This window comes from Chenopodium album, chromosome 16, assembly GCF_948465745.1.
Source record: "Chenopodium album chromosome 16, dcCheAlbu1.1, whole genome shotgun sequence".
Taxonomy (NCBI): Eukaryota; Viridiplantae; Streptophyta; class Magnoliopsida; order Caryophyllales; family Amaranthaceae; genus Chenopodium; species Chenopodium album.
In genome coordinates, this window is record NC_137849.1 from 31,957,876 (window position 1) to 31,969,060 (window position 11,185).

Here is an 11,185-nt window from a genome sequence, read left to right on the forward strand (position 1 = left end):
ACCCACCTCTAGCTAATTGATTACTTATCATCATTCTCTTGTCATGCTTAGGCATGTACAAATCTCTTATGATATCCTTAGGATTGTGTTCCCCGACTTTCTTTATTTTCCCCACTCTCTGTAACAACTTCTTCCGCCTTCCTTCAGCACGACTATTGACTGAAAATATAAAATAAAAATACGTACAAGTTGAAAATTGTGTAAGTACGAAGATATTATATTTGTACCAATACAAATTATATTTATACCTCTAAAAATTATATTTGTACCACTACAAATTATATTTGTAACAAACAGTTCATAACATTATGGAAATTTTCAAATGTACTTAAACTATCTGTAGAGATTAGAATAACACGACTAAGTATTACATAAGGACCATTGAAATTGTTGACAAATACAATTTGAAATTAAAATCATGAAAACTTTATACCTTTGTTCCCTAAGGCAACCACAGTCTTTAACCAATCCAAACTACTAGAAGTTTGTTTAAATTTTAAGGGCTTAAAAAGGTTCTCATTTTTTGTAATTACTCATTGTTGCTTTGTACTTGTGGATTTATGGAGTTCCAATTTATATAGAGGGTTAGTGTTACTGTAATTAATAAACTCCAACAACCTTGAACTCCAGCTACTTTTGTACTACGTTTACCCTCATTGAGTAACACTGAAGTTGATATAAATTACTCTTGTTTTTCAGTGTTGCATTGAGCCCAACAAACTATTAATTATATTCGGATAAATCTTTTTCTTGTCCAGTTTAACTTTTTTATTTGCCTATAATACAGCTGTAGAAAATTACCTAAGGATGTAGTGCATCATAAACGATGGAGTTTAAATGATCAACGATTGGTATACATTTATTACTTACTCAGTAAGGGCTTATCACAAACAAATTTATTATCCCATCAAACACTTTACACGCATACCCTCCCTTGTAATTTTATGAGTATGAATAGGTTTTTTTGTGTGCGGAGGGCATACATAAGGTATGTCAAAATTTAGATTATTTGCGGTGAGCAATTATTTGTGGTAAATTGGTACCACCGTAGTTAATTTGTTATCCAATACCCACATTCACATTCAGAGGAAGTTCCATAACAAATATTTGGAGTATGCAAGATCTAATAGTTCAACAACTCTTACATTCCCTAACTTTAGTGGTACCCTTATTCATGTAATTGGTATCCTTAAGCATTACAAATAACATTTCACTTACATCATTTACATTAACTAGGGTACTTGTAACTAATGTAGGGTTACCGTTACAGAGTATGATATGGATGATCTAAACATTTTAGTTGTATCCTGAAACGTTTTAATGGTACCCTAACACGTGTAAGTAGTGCCCTTATTTGATTAGTGGTACTTTTCAATTTTACCAACACAGTCTGATATGGATGACGTCAACACATTAGTGGTACCGTGTTCATGGGCATATCTGAATAAATAGGCAATAGAATCAAGAACCACATCCCTCGTGTGTCTGCATCCTTCATGGGAGCTAAGTACAAGTTGCTCAACTTGGTTTAAAACCAAGACAATTTGATATGGGTTGTCAATTTTTTAACAAGAACCAAGCCAAGTGGATTTTCATCAATTAATTGCCCACACAAATTTGTACCTAGTACTTTTAAGCGCTCAGCTGGAAACACTGGACATTCTTGAATATAAATTGACGATCCAAATAGCGCACCATATCGTGGCTTGAGCATGCAAGTCAACAAAATTTGCAAACATATTTGTGTTTTTCCGACTCTGCTTTCCCCAAAAATTTCCGTAAGTTCACCTGTTCTTATGCCACCATCTAAAATAAAATCTATTCGCTCACATTTGGTTTTACATTTTTGATTCATTTTCATAATAATGAAAATGATATTCTTTAGGTTAGAAATAAATTGATATTCTACCCGACACACACACACACATACAAAGTTGTTGATAAGGTTGGTGTGACAACACAAGAAGATCTTGGATTACGTTATCCATAAGTGTTCTAAAAAGTAATCACCAAATTCAATTTAAGAAAGGAAATATTAAAAGGTAGGTCTGTACAATTACAGTAACCCAATCCCATTCTCAAATGGGTCGTACTAGTCTTTATCTTAGTTGCGTTGAGACAACTGAAGAACTGCCCATCCCTTTCAAGCAGGTCTTTTGCTTTTTCAGTTGAACTTTATATGTTGTCACATAAATAGCTGTAGCAGTCTAAGCATTTACAAGGATGAACTTTAATAATGGACTTGAGAAGGGCTTGGTTCATTTTCAAAATACTGGAAGTAAGGTTGGAACTAAGGTATTCAATCTATCATTTAAAGAACCCTGTAAGGAAGGAACTAAGCTATACAATCCTTTAATTACACTTGACCACATTTAACTTTTAATCGAACATTGTTTTCCTTGGAAGTCGTAATTTACCAAACTTGATTCGCTAAATGTTCGTTAATATTTAATATAGCCATGACGTTATTGTAAATGAACTTGAAACCCATTCCAAACTAACAACATGTAGTGACAAAATATGTTCCTGTAATAAAATTTAAGGATTGAAAAATAAAAAGGTTTTTTAGTGTTTGGTTAACAGGATAAAAATAGCTCGAATTTTACTTTTATTGCAGAAGTGAATTGTCCTATCAAAAGTCACTTCCCTTATCAGATGAACAGCTTGCTTGTTGGACTGAACAAAATAAGTTGTTCGAATAGTTTAAGCTCATCAAACGGATATGCTGGGTTGTTTTTCTTATTTGTCTTATTATTAGTGTAATACTCCGTACTTTTATTATATTTTTTTATATATAAATTAATTATTTTATTTATTAAAATGATTTATTTCATTTTAAAATAAAATTATTTATTTAAATAAATTATAAGTGTGTATAAATAAAATGGATCATAAATTGAGACAACAAAAGTATTTTTAACTGGGTCAATCCTATTTAAAAGGGTGGACCAACTTATTGGGAATTTAGGGACCCAATAAGTTGGCCCAAAGGGAGAATTTGTAAAGGATTAGGAATTAATAATGACAAAGTTGTAAATATGAGTTTTAATTTTAAAAGGAGGGTATGAATACTTTAAAATCTCAAGATTTTTCCGCACAAGTTCATAAGGGCATCCACAATAACACAAACCTGTTAGAGGTTTGTTCACTTGACACGTCATCATTACACAAACCTCTTCCCTAACAAACCTTTCATCAACAATAGATAAACCTATTTATAGGTTTATATAGGGGACCCACTATCAATACAATAGATTCTCATTTGTGCCATATAAGCTTCCACAAACCGGTTTGTAAATACAAACCCATCCTTCGCAAACCTCTCCCCGACAATAAGAGGTTTGTGGACAAACCTCTAAATTGTTCAAACAAACCTCTCCACAAACCTCTTATTGTTATTGCCCTAATTGTCAGATATCACAAAAAATCAAAGGTTTTCACTTTATATTCTCTATCCCCTTTTTCCTTTATTTTCTTTTCTTTTCCTCTTCTTTTTCCCTTAAAATCCCACGCACTCTCTCTCCTTCTCCCTCCACTTGCACGGCCGGCCACCGGCAACACCACCGGCCGCGCCTCCCTCCTCCTTTTCTCTTTCTTTTTCAGTTTGTGTACATAAAAAAATAAAAAAAATAAAAAAAAACTTATTGAATCCTAAAATTAATTCTATTGATTTATTGTTTTAAAGGCATGATTTTTATTATGTTTTGGTCTTGATTTTGGGATTTTGATGTTGCTAATTTATTGTTATAAATTTCAGATTTTTATTTAATTAAAAACCCCAAAATATAAACCCTAGAAATTGGGGATTTTGTATATTTGATTAGGGATTGAGGCTATGTTGTTGTTATTGATGAGTTTAAAGCTTTCAATTTAAGGCTGGAATTTATTTATACACACAAATTTTTAATTATTGAGTTAGAGTTTGATTACCCTTAAAAGGGAAAAAGGTTTTAATGACTAATATATGATTTTCTAGTCTAAAAGTGATATTTTATACTATTAAGTATGCTGAAATTTTATTTAAGTCATGAAAATTAAGTCTTTTTGAAAGGATTTGAAGTGCCCACTTAAAGAAAAGGTTTTATGGCTTTTATGTCATCAAAAAGGGTTGATTAGTATGATTTAAATAGTATTATAGTTACTGAAATTTGTGAGAACAGTGGATTAATTATAGTTATGTATTCTTAATTGTAGGAAGTTTCGAGCTAGGTGATTTCTAGCAAGTGTGGCCGAGTTTAGGCGTTATTCAAGGTACGTATGTGCACACGAATATTTGTGTATGCGTAATATCATGCTAGGATTGTGAATTGTGATTGAAGTGATGAGTTAGTAGCATGTTTAGTTGATTATATGCTTGGAATTGATGTTGGTTGAACATGAATTATTATGCAAGCATGTGAGTATAATATTTGAAGCATGATACAAGTTGAATATATGTGAATCATGGAAGCATGTTTTTTTTATTATCAAGAAAGCATGAAATTAATAAGCAAGGCTTATGTATGTTTAAAAGAGCTATAATTAGAATTATTGAACATGATTCATGAATATTATTCTCACCCATTTATTATTGGTGTTGAGTCAAGGAAGTTAATTAGTTTATTTATTTGCTCACTCAAGTAAGTTGATATTGAGTCAAGAAATTTTATTAGTGCATTCTATGGACTAAGGTAGTAATCGTGCAAATTTGTGCACAAAACTAGGCAAGGAACCTTAATTAAAATAAATAGTAAGTGCTCACTAATTAATTCAAGAATTAATTTGAAGTATGTGTTGATTAATATTATGATTATTCTTGATTGATTGGTTAGAGTCTTCACATGTTAAGTTGATAAATCACGTAAAGTGTAAGAGGATACGCAGCACAACTCTTGGAACGTATATACCTTGAGTATGAACATATGGGGGGCGGAGTTATGGGGTTTTATATTTAACCATATCTTCTACAGGGGTACAGGACGCTGTACTTTCTTTTATTATTATTATTTATGCGATGTAATTCTGTCACCAAGGTGTGACATATTAGGTGCCAATTGGGGTAGCTCCCTTGTTGGAAGCTCTATTTTTAATGGGCTATATTTTAAGGAAGAAAACCCGTTCGATGCGTAATCCAAAGCTATTAATTAATAATTAATATTGCTAGTTATGAGTCAAAGGTAAGTTGACTGTGATTGTATGGCAAGTATGTTTTATTTCTATTCTTATTGGCAAGATATTCATGTTAATGTGGTGCATATGTACTCAGCTTTTGCTGATTCGTACTTTTGTGTTTATGTTTGGCTTTCCTTTGGTTGGCCCTACTATGACCCATTTATATGGTGAGTAAAGGGTTGAAATAAAGGGAAAGTAACAGGTACTTGAAGCATGAAGAGCATGATGGGAATGAGTGTCGAGAGTTACTTGTTATGCTTTCCTAGTTTTATGTTTTGAATTATTTTACTATGGACTACCCTTTATGTGTTGTTTAAGTTGGATGTTTAAAAAAAAAAAAGGTCATGTTTGGAATGGTTCCAACTTGTAATTTAATTATTTTATTTTGTTTTGAGGTTGTGAACTAAAGTTTTATTTTAAAAGTTGGTTTTTATTTTAGACTTCCACTATGTGACTTTGAAAAAAAAATAGCCTTAGCCGCTATCACGGTGGCAGTAATATTTTGGTCATTTTCTTAAAATAGTTTTAATTAGAGTAAAAAGAGTAATTTAAAATAAGGGAATTTCCGGGGTATTACAGATAGGGTTATTCATCAAGGAACTCCTCTTCAAACCACATCCAACACCAACACGATAACCTAACTCACTGAACTCACAAAGTCATGGCTAATCGCCTCAATAGTGTCCGAAACCGTTTGGGTAGGCTAATGCAGTCACACCCAGCTGAACCTATGTTCTACTTCACTCCTTTCTTAACCACTCTTGAACCTGAGCTTAATTTTAATGAAATTATGCACTATGCTGGGGATGATTACTTCCTTAACATGGAACCCATACCGGTGAGCGTCGTACGAGACCAACTCATCCATTCACTTGAAGATGACACCACTACTTTCATTCCCGATAGCCTTATGAAGGTGGCGGATTTTGATGTGAGGGCTGCTTACCATCCAACTCTTGTTCACCTCGAAGGGTACCTCCACAAGGGTATTTAGGGCTTGACAAGGTGGTTATGTTGAAAATCAATGGGTGTGGAAAATGCTCCCTTCATACCTAAGGATTTGATCCCAATTTTTTTATCGTAAGCCAATTGTCATGACCGAGCACATTCCAATTTACACCTTCCCCTTAAAGAAAACCACATCTTCATAGGTGCCAAAAGTGCTTCTATTCAAGTGATGAAAGTCAATGGTAAAATGAAATTGGTGAATTTAAATGTATTCACTTGCAAAACAACCCTAAGAAAGATTAGGTACCACCGTATCTCTGTGTATGGCTCTGATGGCCACATTCTCCAAGCTGCCAATTTCCCAAAGGGGGCTACTTTTATCCTTTAGAAGTTTGGAATGCAAAGAACGTCAACCGTCCTTCTTTCAAGGAGAGGTTTAACAAGTTGTTCAATTCGTTCTCCCCAGAAGTCATTCTAATCACAGAGGCCAGAGTTGACACTGCTTTGTTCGGGTATGTGCGGGACGTACTCCAACGTCTGTATAGGGTTGATGGTTTTGGCAACGTCAATGGCTACTACGGTGTCCTGCTAGTCTGGCATAAGTCTGATGTGTATCCTTGGGTGACTTACAGAGGTAAAGGTGCCTATGGGCTATGGCCACCAAGTGGGGGTTGCTGTTGAGATATGCCACTCCCCTTATAAAATTGTTTCTATGAGTTGGTTTAATTTTTGAAGTACCTTAAATCGTTTATTTTTTTGTACGTGATTCATTGAGTTTTTTTGGAGTACTGGTTGAAAATACTTGTTCATGGATTATAGTTATACCATTTCAATGCATGGTTTCTACTCAATTTTCTAATTTTTATACTCTTCTTGAGTTGCTACATTTTTGAGTAAGACCTCTACCATTAGTAGTTTGATTTGTAGCATGAGGTAGCTACTGATGTCCTGTGTTATTGTCCAGCCTGGGGCAAAGTTTGGAACACCGCCTCAATGCGTCTACCCGGCTTCAACTTGGTACGAAGACAGAGGGGGTTATGACTACGGACCTGTTCATTTAGACAACGACCACTTTTCCGTGTAGGTGGACCAAAGGTGGTGGTGGTCCTTTTTGGATGAAGTCTATCATGCTTGTTTAATTATTTATTATGTCTTGGTCTTGTTATGAAGTGCTCCAAACTTATAAATTGGTGTTGGTAGTCCTGTCTAAAATTATGAACCCGTAACACTACCATGGTTATGGTTAAAAGGTGTAGTATTTTGTGCTTATTTAAAACTATTTGTTTTATAATGTTTGGATGCTTATGTTTGGAATGGAACTTACAAGTAACGGAGAGGCAATTAAGTCTCGATTTGGTTTTGCAAAAATTATAAACAGAATCGCAAGTTTTTACTTTGCGAAATAAACACAAAAGAGCAAAATAATTATTCATTATAAATGTGTAACCGCATTGTATGAATGTATCACTTCCAATTAAAAAAAAAAAAAATAAAAATAGCATATTACAATGTACACAACAATATAACTTTATTGAAGAAAAAAAAAAAGGTGGAGTGATAATTCATTCACGAAATTTATAAAACTACCATTTTATTTACAGATAATTTTGTCAGAAAAAACCTTTTAAAACAACTTTTTTGTTTTGAAAAACCTTTTAAATTTTTTTTTGGCAACTAGAAACCAGAGTGTAAAATTTTTTTGTTCAAGACAACCAATGCTCACATTCTGGTATTGACTTGGTCATTTTTGGTGTCGACCCCCATGTGTAGGTCACATGACTTTTTTTTTTTTTTTACTAATCCCACATTCCACCCTAATTTCCCTCTAACCTCTATTGTTTTAAATCTTCCCCCTTCTCTTCGAATTTTCCCCCATCTTCTCTCTGCTTTCTTACTAGCTAGGTTGTTCTCTTACTGAAGATCTTTCAAGCATGGTAGTTTGAATTAGTTGCAATAATTGTTTTTGGCAATTAATTTCAACCAAGGATACACTTACATTTGTAATTGTTACCCATTTCATCAATTTCGCAGGTATTTTAATATTTAGGTTTTTTTTTTCATTTTGCCCCTTTTTAATTTGCGCTAACAACATCTATATATTTATCTCAATTACGTAGCATCCATGGCTCCATTTTATCAGGGTTTATGTATAACTTTGTAATTGGTCGCCCAGCTTCTTAGAACATGACACAACTCATTTCCTCCTTCCTTCCTTGCTTTATTCTTACCCATGGCAGAGCAGTTGCAGCAAAATTTCATAAGATAATACCCAGATAAAGAACTAAACATCATTTACATACAATAAATTAACTAAACTTACTGTTTATGGTGGGTGTAAATTAACTTCACTTCATATCTTTATTGATTAATTTGTAGGTTTAGAGTGACATCATGGCTGAGAATAGGTTGAAGATAATTTATTACCTCATTTTTGAAGAGAGGAGAGAAAAGATGGGGGATAATTAGAAGAAAAGGGGGAAGATTAAAAACAATAGAGGTTAAAGGGAAATTAGGGGAGAAATTAGAAAAAAGGGGTGGGATTAGTAAAAAAAAAAAAAAAAAAAAAAAAAAAAAAAAAAAAGGGTCATATGACCTGCACATGGGGGGTCATCGCCGGAAATGACCAAGTCAATGCCAAAAATGTGAGCCTTGGTTGTCTTTAACAAAAAAAATTTACAATCTGGCATGGCCGTCTCAAATATTTTCGGGGCCCTGTTTTAATCTTAAAATTGGGCCCTAAGTCCCTAACGATAAAGGTTCAATGTTCACTCATCTATGAGAAATTTTTTAGATTGAAATTATTTATACTATGATTGAACATCAACGGTGAATTGAAGCTAAAAAAATTATTAATTAAACAAATAGTGCACCTAGAACCCACAAATCAACAAATTACGAACATATGTAATTAAGCTAATAGATGAAAGTGAAAATAGGATAGAAACAACCTTACAAGAGTTACAACCTGTTAGTTCAATTAGCAATTGTTCAAATATCAACTATTGAAAGCCCCATTGTCGCTAATAGCAATGACAGGTGACCAATTTCTTTTACTTTCCCTTAAAAAAAATGCAAATATAAGCTCAAAGCAAATCACAAAAATCTGAGATTACACTATATAGTATTAGGGAGGAAAACGTAGTAAATAGTAATATGACTGATTTTCCTCATTGAATGAATTTTGAATATTAACTGAGTAAACAATGAGTAATCCAATTTTTGGTGTTTGTAAAAATTTGAAATTATTTGATGGAGTATATAGTATAACTTTAATGATTTAATTATAAAGTACATGAAATTAATTTTTCCATCAAAAGCAATTCAAAAATTAAGAAAATAATACACCATACTCATAACTAAGTAACCATTGAATCTGTAATTGAAAGAGGAAGGTAAACAGTGAGAGTATTAAATTGGAAACTGCAATTTTTTTTGGTAAATAACGTAAGAATTAATGGCTGATTGATAATGGAGAGCCATTAAGATTAAGATGGAGAATTGGAAAGTTTATATATGGGGTTTGCAAATTGACCGGGGTTAACTTATTGAGTAAATGGATTTGGATAATTAATTTGCAAACGGATAGATTGACTTGCTGCACAGAATTTTTTTTTTTTTTTTTTTTTTTTTTTTTTTTTTTTGGGAAATTCTCAGTTGTAACATTCAACTTTTTTTTTTTTCCTCTTTGGTAAAGGGTGAAATAAGATTTTATTAATGGTAATCAACAATTTATTAAATTGAGCTAATGGTGACATGAGTTAATTCATAGATTAATGTATTAACCACGGTTTAGCTATTTTAATCAAACTGACCAAGAAATGAAAAAAATACCCCTATTTATTTCCCTCCCAACCAATTGTGTCTAATTAGACTTTAAGATTTAAGGGTTTGTTTAAACTTCCATCCACCATTTTCACGAACTCAGTTCATGATTTGAGAGCAAAATTGTGAAGAAAATCAAGAGTAGAAAATTGCGAGATTTGATTTTGAGTGAGTACTGGAGTGTATTATTCTACAATTTGGGAAAATTTACGGGGTTTATTTGTTGAGTTTTGGGGGTTTTTTCGTGAAGAATGGTTGCAGAAATTCATTTATTTCACTCGTAAATTGTTACATTGGGCATCAAAGATCAAAGCTTTCATCAATTTCTGGAGAATTCGACGATATTTAGTTTGAATCGAGTAAGGTATATACACTAGTAGAAAAAAGTAAATGGGAAGCGGTTCAAACCCCCTAAAGGGAAGCGGTTTTGAACCGCAAGCGATTAGGGGGCTTCCCATTGGTCTTTTAAAAGGGAAGTGGTTCAAACCGCTCCCCTTTTGTAGTGAAAGAGAAGAGGTTTTGGCGCCAAACCGCTTCCCATTTGGATTTTTTTTTAATTTATTATTTATAATAATAATAATATTAGTGACTTGTCACAATAATATTAATATTATTGTTTAATGATAATATATATTAATTAATAATAATATTAATATTATTATTAATTAATAATAATATTAATATTATTATTAATTATTATTACATACAATAATACAAATAACATGAAATAATTATATGTATCAAAATTAGTAACATCAATAATATATTTAATTAACAGTATTATGTAATTACACCAAAATATATAAAGATATAACACTCACAAATAATACGTACTAATTAATTATAACTAATTAACGTTAATATACAAATTAAAAAACAAAACTAAAAAAATGTTCACAAATCTAAACTAGCTCAAGCTCACTAGATGCCATCAAATGTCATGAAAAAAGCCCACATGTCGCGAATTTCATTGATTTCTTTGCTTGTTAACGGGCCTTCCCTTTGAATCTTCCAAACCTTTGGGGGAAAAAAAAAAAACCAACCATTATATATCATGCGTATTACAAATAGTTCAAAAAATGTATGTCAAATATTTCAAAGGCCATATATATGGGCTTGTTTCTTCCACAAACTTGTATGTCACTGACAAATCACATCAAAAGTGCATTTTATTAAGTTTTAAGACGCATTTTCATCGTAAATGGCCCAATTATGGCCTACATGAAATCTACTTTACCAATTTTCTACATTTCTTATCAAATGA